The sequence below is a fragment of the Euprymna scolopes genome, chromosome 17 (genome assembly GCF_053919585.1).
Source record: "Euprymna scolopes isolate OS-2025 chromosome 17, ASM5391958v1, whole genome shotgun sequence".
NCBI classification, from domain to species: Eukaryota; Metazoa; Mollusca; class Cephalopoda; order Sepiida; family Sepiolidae; genus Euprymna; species Euprymna scolopes.
Window position 1 is genome coordinate 124,887,455 of NC_136498.1, and position 14,588 is coordinate 124,902,042.

Below are 14,588 nucleotides of genomic sequence, written 5' to 3' on the forward strand. Positions count from 1 at the left end.
CATTTTCTATGCGTACAACCTATGTAATATTAGAATTGACGGAAAGTGGAACAAATTTGAAGTCAAATTTAGATAAATACAGTATGTGAATTCGATTAATAACAATACAGTACACTAGAATTCAGTAATGAGATGCAATTATAACCATTATTAATTCACTGTACACAAAGTTTATACCTTTATATAAAAAAATACGTACTGCATGGAAATAAGATTCAAATTTTATCCGCAATATTCCAAATGAAATTTTTAGGCCTAGCGGGAAAACCGCCATATTAGCACCATTGTTTACTGAACTTTCGTTTTTATGATGTTACTAGGGGGCCGCTCGGCATTGCCCGGTCATAAAATATGCTTAAATATGATATTTTGTATTAATGCAGATTATATATATATTATTATATATTAGATCCAATATATAGTAATGATATAAAAATTAAAAAAAAAAAAATGACTCGTGCGCCACCACCGAGGATCGAAACCAAAATATTTAGCTTACGACTCACTTTTTCCTTTGACGTTAACGCCTGAGTTATTGAGAAATGTTTGCCGCAAGGTTAAAAATTAAAGCATGAACCAATAGCTATTACGTTACTCATACATATTCGCAATGCCATCTTTCGACCTTCATTTGGTAAATTCCATCTTTTTTTCATGTTCACACTCTTTTTTACCGATTTTCCCCAGCAAAAACCCAAATATAAATTTTCGCATGGGTTCGAATACTCAATATATCAAGTTTCATGTCTATAGACTACAAACTGACAGAGAAGTTTGGTAGGTAATTTTTTTTAAACATATATATATATATATATATATATATATACGCATACATAAATATATATAGAAATAGGTTTGTGTTTACTGTAACATATTTACGCAAATATTACGCAAGTATAAATCATGTAGAATATCTGCATGAATATAATTACACGTAATAGTTAACTAAAGACGATCCTCTGAGAAAACAGAAAAAAATTAATATAGAATTAATTAAAATGAATGTTTAAAAGAAAATGCCAATTAGCTAAATCTTTTGCGGATGAATACAATTCCACGACCCATATATAACAAAGTTAAAATTTATTTTAATAAATAGAAAGAAGGTACTTGACCTTCGAGCAAGGATCGGAGTGTGATATCTGTTCTGGTGCTGCATTTGAGTTTATTTGTCATTGGTCAATGGAGGGAAAACCCTCTATACGGAATCAATTATTAATTTTGGTTACTGCCAGAGTGCCCCTTTTTGCCCTTCTTTTGGGGAGCTGGTTTTCCCCAACATTAAAAACGACCTTGTGCCACCTTTTTCTTTCGTGGGGAAGCAAAAAAAAAATATCAATAGAAAAAATGTTCTTAATATATATATTAAAGAGCAGATAGTTAATAAAACATATTAAAAAACACTTTGAAAAAGAGTTAAAAACATATTTAATCTGAAAAGGAAACACTAAATAAGTGGATAGTCCTTGATCTGCGGAGTTTCGAAGAAATACTTTCCTTCTCATCAGAGGGTAGGAATTAGCAAAATGCGTGATCAGATTTTGCATATAAAAGTATTTGATGAAACTGCAAGTAAGTCAAAGATGTTACTTGATAACAAAAAGCGAAGCAGAGGGAATATATAGCGAAGAAGAAGGTGATTACACGTGAATGGATAGTCTAGTGAAAGGTAAATTATCCAATGACGGTAAAATCTAAATATATAACTTCAAGAAAGTTAATTGAATTTCCATTTGCACAAGTAAAATCCAAGGAAATCACGTAATTGGAAGATGGTCCAAAATAATCCAAAAGGCAGAAATCCATGGAATAATTCACAAATATGTACAAGGAAAAGAGGGAAAAATTCCGATAATATTAATAAAAGAAAAAGAAAATATGCGTTTGACACGGTTGCCGAGACAAAATGCAATTAAGATATATATATCTATATATATATATATATATATATATATATATATATATATATATATATATATATATATATCGATTAAGTTACACTGAATATTCCGCGTTTCATCCACTCTAGGACTCCTTGTGTCACCTTTTTCTTTCGAGTCCTAGGGTGGATGAAACGCGGAATATTCAGTGTAGCTTAATCGCCATATACATTTTATAACTTACTAACTAGCTCTACCTACGTATTGAGCACTTTTGAGGTAAATACTTAAAGTTTACGCATAAATTTATACTTTCGTATATTAACTTTATGTGAGTAAATGAAGTAGTTATATATATATATATATATATATATATATATACACACACACACACACACACACACACACACACACGAGTATAGATTACAAAAGGTCTATATACCGTGTTAAAAGTCGAATCCGCGAATATGCGGGGGGCGCGGATACGGAACAACGAACGGGTGAGGGTATACAGCATACCTCCTTAAAATCCACCCGAAACCTTTTAAAGTATTTTTCATATCTTTTTCCCACCCAATGCTGGGGAATCGTACGGCAGTTAACCGACACAAGTCCAGAATTTAATTAAAACAACCAACCAACCAACCAAACAAACAAACAAACAAACAAAAAACAGCAGCAAATAAATGGGTTATAACATGTTTACACATTTAACAAAAAATATTACACTTTTTTTTTATAATTTACTCATCAATATTTTTTTTTACTTTGAGAAATGTTTAAATTAATTTTTAAACATTTTTCGGAATTTTTAAACATTTTTCGGGAATGTTACCTAACGAATTTCTGCGAAGTTTCATTTTTTTACATGAGTAAAATAAATTGCGATCGTATTAACGATGCGATCGTATTAACGATGCGCGCTAAATATTGAACAAGTATAAGAGACTCTTGAAAATAAGACAAGCAAATTAACAGAAAACATTTTGGTAATTATGTCCTTTCCCCCAAAGAAAGATGTGACACAAGGCCAGAAAGGTGGGGGAGAAAATCAAGCCAAGCGCCCTTAAAGGTGGAACGTTTTGGCCATTTCAAAATTTCTTGGATAGTCCCATCAGCATTAACCGGTAGGGACGCATCAGACAGTAAGCAATAACCTTACGCCAAGATAAAAGCCGAGGGGGGGGCAGCGATCTGGAAGAGTACAACTCCTAGGACTACACAAGACTCAGCCCTAACCCTAACCCTATCCCTAACCCGACTACACAAGACTCAGCCCTAACCCTAACCCTAACCTTAATAAACAGGAAACAGGTCATTAAAAAAATAGTCCCTACTTTGCTTCGGAGCCCAATTAAAAACAATGGGCTGAGTTAACAGGAAAAATGTTCGCTGGAAAGATATGTGTTCGACAAAGGGTCGAAGGTTACATCGGCCGAAACGTTATCAGAATACCATCCAAGATGGAAACAGTAGCCCCAATACTCTTAATATTAAAAATATTAGTTTGCTGTTTACGGACAAATGAAATCAGTTTATTTAAGTTTTAAGCATCTAAGCTCCTTCCTCTGTAATTTTCAATAGCATATAAGACATCGTCAGCAATATTTTAGAATAAACAGTTGAAAAAAACTATTCTGTCAAGAAAATATCGATTTCGCTAAAAAAAATTTTTCGAAGGCGGAGTTTTTTTTTTCTAGGTTTAAAAAGTGTTTGAGCAACCCCATAAATTTTTAAATAAGTGTTTACTATGGTATGTTAAAACAAATAACATCGATTTATCTAAGTAGGGAAGAGGCGAGGGGCAAGGTTCACTCCGCTATAGTTTTAAATAGAAAGTCGTACATCTAACATTGAATCTAAAACATTAACGTATTATTAATGTTATTGCCTTGCATCTTAAATGGAACCATTTTTACATTTTGTGTGTTTCCGTTTCTACTCGAACATAAGGTAACAGAAATAGTTAAGGAAGTTATTTGTGGACTATTACCATCTCCCCCCTTTTTTTACATAGGCGTCACCACTTATCAAGGCCGATAGGCAACTCAAGGATAAGGGTTAAAGAACGTACAGCAGTCAAAAAGACAATATAGTAATCGATAGTAATGGAAGTTCGGTAAATTTGTTAACTGAAGTGGAACGGCTCATCAGAAACTTGTTCACGTTGGACTTGAAGACAACCATATTGTAGAAAGCTGGAAAGCAGGAAAACGGAAGACAATTCCACAGGCGTGCAGTTCTAAGAAAGAAGCTTTGATCATGGAATCTACGTTTAGGTTTAGGTACAGATAAAGAGTGGGGGGATTATTGATAGTGTTTACAGCTAGACGAGTGTTTCTTGTGAAAGTTTGGCGAGGGGGGACCATAGATTGAAGCTCAGTCGAACACTTTCCATGAAAATAACGATAAAGCAGAGACAAACTCGCAACATCTCTTCTGTGAGAAAGAGGGTACAGCGAAGAGAAAAGGACATCTCCCATCAGGCCACGAAGTCTATTTTGAACTCTATCTGGAAGGGGATTTTGTTGGGGAACACACGGATTAAGAGTTAGTGGTAGTATTTAGGGAGGGCTGTTTTGTTTGTGTTTTAAGGATGAAGTTGCCACTTGGATTTAGAATGAGTGTTAAAATATTTTTTTAAATCTTTTCATAAAACCGCAATATGGATCTTCTTTAACACAAAGGAAAAAATCTGATTACTTATTTAGAGCGACCCACATGTGAGCGATCATTTTACGTTAATTTTGTTTTATGCGAAACTGATCCTTCATTCTAAATTCTAAAACAATTGGGTAAAACTTGCAGAGAATGCTTTGTTTTACTGTTGTTGTAAAAATGGAACGGAAATTTAAATTTCGGTCCGTTTTAATCTTTTTATTTTTTATTTTTGTGTGTCCCAAAACGAAAGTAACCGAAAGAATAACATTTAACAATCGTACTTTTTATGTAAAAAAAAAAAAAAAATAATTTTTTTTTATGAAAATAAAATTTTATTAACAAAAACGAAATAATTTAATTTTTAAATGAAAAAAGTCAATTTGGTATAACTTTTTGGTAATTTTTTTTTTTTTCATAAGTCCAACTCACCGTTCACATTGGAAATGTCGACTTTTATAGTTTTTTCGAGTATGCTTACAATGAATAAAGAATTCATCCCCCCTATGTTAAAAACGACTTTCGGAATAGACACTCCCAATTTTTTCAACATACCCGAAAAAATATAAAAGTAAACCTGTCGAATGTGAACGATGAATTGGACGTAATGTAAAAATGTACCGAAATTAAATCGGAACGAAATTTAAATTTCCGTTCCATTTTTACAACAAGTGTAAAACAGAGCTTTACTAATAATTGTCTTTTATTCTCCAGATTTTTCAAGATGTTCACACTTAATCGCCATAAAAAGTAGAATCTCATGTTTGGCGGGTGGTAGCAAATTTAGTTAAGTCTCTGTCTACGTTTCAATTTAGACGTAATTTTCTTTTTAATATATTAAACTTCATTAATGTTTTTCTTTTATGCAATGTATGCAGAACTTTTATGCAATGTATGCAAAGCTTTTATGCAGTGTATGCAGAACTTTTATGCAATGTATGCAGAACTTTTATGCAGTGTATGCAGAACTTTTATGCAATGTATGCAGCGCTTTTATGCAATGTATGCCAACTTTTATGCAATGTATACATAACTTTTATGCAGTGTATGCAGAACTTTTATGCAATATATGCAGAACTTTTATGCAATGTATGCAGAACTTTTATGCAATGTATGCAGAACTTAGATACACTTGTGAGGGTTATCGCTTGTGCTATTTTTTCTATTCGTTTACTCGTGCCCTTTTTACTGTGCCATTTTTACAATGCCATTTTCTCTGGTGCCATTTTTTACCAAAATGTGTTATGATCTGTAGATTTTAGTTTGACTGGTAGTTTATAAGAAACATATATCCACCATTTTTTTTTCACAACAATGGAACATTAAGTGAAAACAAAATGAAAAGAATCGAATATTATAGCTAACATTGCACCGTAGAGAATCTACTGTTGATTTTATAGAATTAGTTTTATTTAGAACGGCTTGAATTAAAGTTTAAAACTTAAAGGTCCAGTATCATACTTCACTTTTGCTTATAATAAACGTGCATTTCGAACGCTCCCCAGTTACTTCAAAGAATCTACTGTGTATTTTATGAGCTGGATCTCTCTACTTCTGCTGTGATAATGACTTGAATGAAAATTTGAAGTGCAAAAGTCAAGTATCATGGTTTATTTGGGCTCTAAACAGAAACACTCATTTCGAACGTGCCCCCTGTCATACCAAATAATCTACTGTTGATTTTATATGACTTTCGGTTTGTGTGGTAATAAAACTTCGCAAATGCACTTGTGATGTTAGGTTGTATAAGGTGTTAACTTTGTTCCAAATCGCATGTTTTTTCTTTCATCGGATTCTTTCAATTATCGATTATCGATTCTTATCGAAGACATTCCGAGACAAAACTTATCTATGAACCCTGCCAGGAACATAAAGTTCGTTCGTGTGAAATTTCCAAAAAACCCACCAAACTGTTTAGGAGTCCATAAGGAATGAACTCTCTTTTACACACACACACACACACACACACACACACACACACACACACACACACACACACACACACACACACACACACAGAGTTCCTTTTATAGATATAGTTATAGATGGACTTGAAGACACCCAAGTTGTAGTCAGGTGGGAAACAGGCAAACGGAAGAGAGTTCCACAGGCGTGCACTTCTAAGAAAGAAGCTTTGCTCATGGAATCTACCTTTTGATTTAGGCACAGATAAAGAGTGGAGAAAATTAATGACAGTGGTTTCAGCTAGACGGGTGTTTTTCGTGAAAGATTGGCGAGAGAGGACCAAAGATTGGAGCTCAGACGAGCACTTGCCATGGAAATAACGATAAAACAACGACAGGCTCGCAACGTCTCTTCTGTGGGAGAGAGGTTGCAGGGAAGAGAAATGGGTTTCTTATTGAATAAATATCGAGTTAAAACACCTTTTATGACCGTTCTTGAAGGAGAAATTGTTTTTAAAAGAGACTATACCCCCCCATAATATTTAAAAAAAATATTTTTACTTGTATAATCGTGGCCGGAAACTTTGTTTTCGTCACCCTGGGCACGTCCCTTTTATCGTGGCAATCCAGCGATGCATTTTGAGGGTGCTGGCAATGGTCCTCTTGTCATAACTCGGATCGGTAGAGAGCATGAGTTGTACAGCGGCGCATCTCGGATCTCACTCGTTGAACATTATGTCACTTTCAAGCATGATCGAAGGCTCTTATCACTCTTGGGATTTCTACACAACGGGCAAACTAGTAGATGGTCTGCGACAAAAAAGAAAACCGGTTTTCATCAAACTGAAATGTCGGCTTTTCTAGGGCGAAACTTTTATCATTCCACCCTGTACATTAAAAAGAAAATAACAAACGAAAACAAGAACTACTAAACAAAGTCAGTAAATGTTCAAAATCAATAGTATTTAAGGGATATAACAACAGACATAAAATATTACCAGTGAAATCGCCCATTTTTGAATCAAATCGATGAATTGCTTGCTCTAGTTGGGGTCCCACCGTTTAATTTGTAAAATTATTTTTATATATCATGACTTGAATTCAAGTTTAGAATCCAAAAGTCAAGTATCATGGTTCAGTTGTGCTATAAGAGATACATTCAATCTGAACGCGCGCCTGTCATATCAAAGAACTTACTTTTAATTATATATGCGGGACATTTTACTTGTGCGGTGATAATGGCTTGAATTAAAGATTAAAATGCAAAAATCAAGTATCATGGTTCAATTGTGCTTTAAACAGAAACATTCATTTCGAACGCGCCTCTGTCATATCAAAGACATACTGTTGATTTTATATGTCTGGCATTTCTGATTGTGTGTTAATAAAACTTCTCAAATGCACTTGCGATGTTAGGCTGTATAAGGCGTAAACTTTGATCAAAATCGCCTGTTCCTTCTTCATCGGATTTTTTTCGATTATCGATATTTCCCAAAGACAGTCCGATAGAAAATCCATATAAGAACACTGCCTAGCAGTAGCACATAAAGTATATTTTTGTGAAATTTAAAAAATAAACACGTCCGAAGCGTTTCCGAGTCCATAGGAAATGAACTCTCGCACACAGAGACAGTTCACTTTATATAATAGTAGAAATTTCCCAATCCAATCTCCCCATGAAGGGGACTGCTATACAAAAACTTGACCCCTCCTTCTGTCGATTCAGTAAAATGAGAGATCTGATCCGCCACATCTCATTAGTGACTTCCTGTCGATACACGTATCTCTTACTCTATTTATAATGAAAAATTTCGCTCGCAGTTTAGTTAATTGTACGAACCGTCTTTTTACACCTTCGCATATAACTATTTCTAAACAAAATACACATTGCATGAAGAGGCAAGTGGGATTGTGGGTTCGTACATTTAACTAATAATATCATTTAAGTAGCCACGATAGATATGTTTGAAATTGAACTCATTATAGACCTTTTCACAGATCGCGACGGTATCTGTTTTGCCAAATCACGTACCCCACTCCTCGCTGAAAGCTATTACACGATTTGTCAACCTTATTCCGTTGGATAGAGAGTGGGGCGTTAACAATATAATTATAAACTCGAAAACATGCGTGTTAAAAAAATGACTTCTGGTATTTCCGGTTCATCTTTGATGTCTTCCGCCGCCGATCGAACCCTTGTTTGAAACTACTTTTCTCACGACTTCAGGGTGGAGGGAAGGAAAAAGGGAGCAGGAGGGAGAGGAGGGGTATGTTCATGATTGTGGAAAGAGGGATGTTGTAATGATACCCACGCCGCCCGCTTTGCTCTAAGCGCGGGGCTTCTGAACATCTTCCAAGCAGAGTCATTCTAAACGCCTTTCAATTCAACCCGACCTCACTTCCGACCCGGCCTACCCGAAATATTCGGTTGTAATCACTCGCTTAGGGGCGTCTTCGCAAATTTTATGCTACCCCCCCTCTTCACCATGATCTTTTATTTTTCAGCCCTCCCTACCCATTTAAAAAAAAATGATTACACCTGTTATTCGATTCCACTCCCTAAAATGATTCCAGTCAAGAATTTGTAAAATGGAAGTTTGTTTCTGATTTTTTTTTTCATTTATGTCGACCCTTTCTTTTGAATTGTCGCGGTTTCCAGTTGTGTTTTTTAATTATTCTTATACAAATCTTATTTCCGTTATAGCTCGGGTAGGTACGTCTGAATATATATATATATATATATATATATATATATATATATATATATATACTAGCAAAAATTACCCGTCGTTACTGGGTTCAAAAACAGCCAAGAGAAAATGGAGTCTGATTTATGAAACTATGATAGGTTATGAAAAGGAACGGTTGTAAATTTGGGTTGAATTTGGGGTTATCAAAACCAAAGCAAAATATGATGAAAGTAAAAATAAAATAGATAAACCCCATAATTTATTATACCATACCTGTTTACACTGAAACACTTATCGCAATATTCTGTGGATCTATATTTAAAAGCTTTGTTAAACTTTGTGACATATTTCCATTCTATGGAGGTCAGGTGCGAACGAATACCCCATAATTTTATTATACCATATTTCTTCAAACTGAAACATAATTATCAAAGTATACTTACGCAGATAGATATGAAAAGTCTTTATTAAATTTTGTGTCTATTTCCATTCTATGGAAGCCAGGCGCGAACGCAGACCCCATGATTTTATTATACCATCCCTATTTAAGTTAAAACATACTTATCAAAGTATTCTTATGTACATCTATATCAAAAACACTTGTACACGTTTTTTATTTTAATTTTTAAATTTTTTATTTCCATACTTTATGGACTAGGCGCGAACGCAGACCCCACAATTTTAATGAACCACTGTCCTTCCAGATTAAACATACCCATTCCTGTTTCTCGATACATCTTCTATCATTATATGCAATCAGTTTTTTTTAAATAGTCAACCATATAGGAGCCTATTCGTGACCACACACACACACACACACACACACACACACACACACACACACATTATATATATATAATTATTTTTTTACTATAATAATTAAATACCTACAGACACTAGTGTTTCATCCTTTCGGGATTCTTCAGTGCAGATTCGAACCTCGCGACACGAGACATCTCTGGCTCGATTAGCGATTAGATTATATATATATATATATATATATATATATATATATATATATATATATATATATATATATATATATAAAAATTTAGGCAACCGTCTCAGCGGCTTTACAGAGGCTTCTTAGCGTGCCAGCAGCGAAGCAAAAAAAAAACTTTCGGAAGGTTAGTCCTGAAAAGGGCTGTTTGTGAAAAACTTTCTGAGTCTGAGTTTGTGGGAAAACTTGAAAAACTGCTGCTGAGAGCTTTGACTGGCCGCATCAAAGTGTTGACTCCTTTCCCCCTCCCCCCACCCCACCGGAATTACTTTATTTATTTAAGAAGAAAAATTACAGATCTCACAAAATTTTAAAATTAAAATTATATAAAATAGGCAAGCAATTCTTTTTAAATGTGGCAAGAGGCCAAAAAGGGTGTGTGTGGGGGATGGGGGTCGGGGGTCGTCCACTTGTCTATTCCCTATAACTAGTTGCATTCACCACAATACCGCATTCACTCTAGGGGTTGGATCTACTTAGAGCCCCAGATGACAATATGTACAAGGTTTTTTTTTTTTATATATATAAATAAAATATATACAATTAAAATATAAAATATATATATAAAAATATATATATTATATATATATAAAAAAATTTAGTGAAATATTCTTTATTCACTTATATTTCCGTTTTATATATACCTATCTTTATTTAAGATGCTCAAACAGAGCATATACTTTCATGAAGTTGACCATTTTACAATTTATTTTTTTAATTTGTTGACACTTAAAATTCTCGACAGTATCTGTTTCGTAGCACAAAATCAATCACTTAATTATTATATCAATCAGTGAATCTATTTTGCCCTTAATTCATCAGAAGAAATAGCGACAACCAATCCACCAAAAGGAAACAAAATGCATTTAGTCATGATTTTAAAAAAATCCAAAATTGGCTGCAAATACCTTATAGTTTTCTCTCATTACGCCATTTTGAATTTAGAAATAAAGTTACTAAATCCACACATACGTATTAACAAATTTCATTAATTTAGGTATATTCTGCCAGAAATGTTTCATTTATTAATTAGTAAATTTATTATTTATAATTAATATATTTATATTTACCTAAATACCATCAATGTTTATAATGTATTACACATTACATTTACAGAGACGAAACAAAAACAACAACAACAAAAAACTATTTTCAATTTCCGGTTGTCTTAAATTATTTATGAATCTGAATTAAAAAAAACTATACATAATTAAGTTATTATTATTGTTATAATGAAATTAATTATTACATAAATTATAATTCTTTAAATTTATTTAGTTGAAATTTATGCGTTCGCTATATAATCCGTTAACATAATAATTGGTGTCGAGTGTTACTTTAGAACAAAAAATATCCGACATGAACGAATCACATAGTGGTAGTCTCGATTATCGCTCAAAAATAAAAAAAAAATTAAAGAAAATACTGCGAGAAATATAGTGCTGCAGAGGGTTTAATAACCAGTTGTACAAACCGGTTGACTGTAAAACCAAATATTGGAAGGGAGCATCAGCGGGCCGTTGAGCTGGACGTCAGTGGATATTGGAAGATAGCATCAGCGGACCATTGAGCTGGACGTCAGTGGATATTGGAAGGGAGCATCAGCGGACCGTTGAGCTGGACGTCAGTGGATATTGGAAGGGAACATCAGCGGGGCGTTGAGCTGGACGTCAGTGGATATTGGAAGGGAGCATTAGCGGGCTGCTGAGCTGGACATCAGTGGATACTGGAGGCAGTAACCAGTTGTTGGTTAGCTCTAGAGTGTGTAGCCTGACGTTGATCGGCACTGAAAGGGATAGCTTGACAGCTATCGGCACTGGAACTGGACATCGAGAAGCTGGTGTGGTAGCCTGACATCGACCGGCACTAGAAGCACCGAGGGCTGGATGGCTGGAGGAGGTTCCAAATAGCTGCTAGAAGGAGCTGGAGGAGTAGGCAACCGTATCAGCGGCTTTACAGAGGCTTCTTAGCGTGCAAGCAGCGAAGCAAAAAAAAACTTTCGGAAGGTTAGTCCTGAAAAGGGCTGTTTGTGAAAAACTTTCTGAGTCTGAGTTTGTGGGAAAACTTGAAAAACTGCTGCTGAGAGCTTTGACTGACCGCATCAAAGTGTCGAATCCTTGCCCCCTCCCCCCACCCCACCGGAATTACTTTATTTATTTAAGAAGAAAAATTACAGATCTCACAAAATTTTAAAATTAAAATTATATAAAATAGGCAAGCAATTCTTTTTAAATGTGACAAGAGGCCAAAAAGGGTGTGTGTGGAGGGATGGGGGTCGGGGGTCGTCCACTTGTCTATTTCCTATAACTAGTTGCATTCACCACAATACCGCATTCACTCTAGGGGTTGGATCTACTTAGAGCCCCAGATGACAATATGTACAAGGTTTTGTTTTTATATATATATATATATATATAAATAAAATATATACACTTAAAAAATATATTTTTATTTTTATTTACAATGCAACAATGAAAGATGGAAATTGTGGGAATTACTGAATTGTGGCAGACATGCTGTGTTTATAAAATCGTATTGTTACAACAGTCGCCACCCTTAGAAAACGCACACACACACACACACACACACACACACACACACAAACACACACACACACACACACACACACACACACAACCCCCCCCAAATGTTTAGAATTAAATCCTCGCTGAATTAATCACAATGAATCGAACTTCAGATTTAAGTTTACTGTATTTATATTCGATTCAGCTTGGAATAAAAATCTATCTCTCCTATTCTGTTTAATAATAAAAAAAGAGTTTAATTTAGATTTCTTTCTTTAAAGTTCGACATTGGAAAACGGGGTGTTTCTATTTTAAGCACAAGGTCAGCAGTTTCGTTTGTCTGCCACGAGACGGCGTCTGTGAGAATGTTTACAAATACAAAAATGGCCGGTGTATTACAAATCCACGTAAGTACACCGCGACAATAGTTTTACAAAAGAGCCCCCACCCCTCCAAAAGAAAATGCATTTTAATATTTTTAAAATATAATTTAAGGAGGTCGAGAGCTTTTAAAAACAATATATCCCTTAAAAATAAAACAATAATAATAAAAAAAAGAAAACTGAAATTAAAAATATACTTGAATAACGGTTGTAGAATTAATTTTTAATAATGAGTTTGTGAATTTGGTATAGCAAAATAAAAATAAACAAATTAAAAATCAAAACCAAAACTACCGGAAGATTCTGGGTGGGGGTGGGGGAATCGGACTCTCTCCTTTCTATTAATTATCGTTCCGCATAAGAAAATTTAATCCTTAGCTGGGGGCAAAATCCTTGTGAGAGAAATCTCACAAGGATTTTGCCCTCGGCAGAATGGAAGAAAACCAAAAGAAATTACAACAAGCTCACCGTAAGACTTCAACGTAAATTTTATTAAAGTAAAAAAGGTCCACGCTGCAAAACATGCGTCATCTTCATCTATCTCACACTATGGACTGGTAACCACCCCGAAGGGAATAATAATTCGTCTTCGATAAAGGCTGAGTAGAATTCCCGTTAACGAAATCGTGCGCAGATTGGAGATGTTGAGGTGTCTTCCAACATGGATGCTGCTAGCCGGGCATACACGAGGAGTCCTTCGAGTCAGTCCAATGGCCGACAAGGCATGTCAAACCGTAGACCTAAATTTCGTCTTGACAGACATAAAATGTTAGCACAAGCGTGCAAATATAAATTCGCCCTACTTAAGGGCATTGGTAATTGCAATGATAATGTTCTGCTCCACATTTGGACATTAAAACGTCTCAAAGCAACAAAGTATTTTTCGCTGCCTCGATTCGAGTGAGAAATCCACGTGTGTCCAACTCTGCGTCTTTTTGCATTCTGGTCTGAAAAAGGGAATATTCGCGCGAAGAACATCCTCGGCAGTTAGTTGTAACATGCAATTTGATTGGTTAAAATAATTCTGTGGGCGGAAAATCGTCCAATAAAAAGCTTGCTTATTTCTGCAGAATTTCTTACAATGCATACACACTAAAAAAAAAAAAAAATTAAAAATTGTAATTAAAAAGCGAAAAATTTTTGGACCGGAGAAAAGATGTGTATTGAAAATCTCCCGAAGAGCTATTTTTATTTATTTTTTTATTTTTACTTAAAAATTCTAAAATCATTAAGAAAAAAGTAATCAATAAACAAATTTATTTATCAATTTTATCGAAAATTCTACTACTGTTATTCAAGAATCTTTTAAATTTCAGTTTTTTTTTTGTTTTATATATATATATATACTAGTCTGAATGCCCGGCGTTGTCCGAGTGTTTGTAGGTGTGTGTTGAGCCAAAAAAAAAAAAAAAAGAAAGAAAAGTGGTAGTAGGCAGGCAGGCTCGAACCTGTACCGCGAAGGAGGAAAATAACGTGAAAAAAAAATTAAAAAACGTTACGTTTTTGCTGTTGCATCCATTCACCAAACCGGAAGTGACGTAGGTTTAA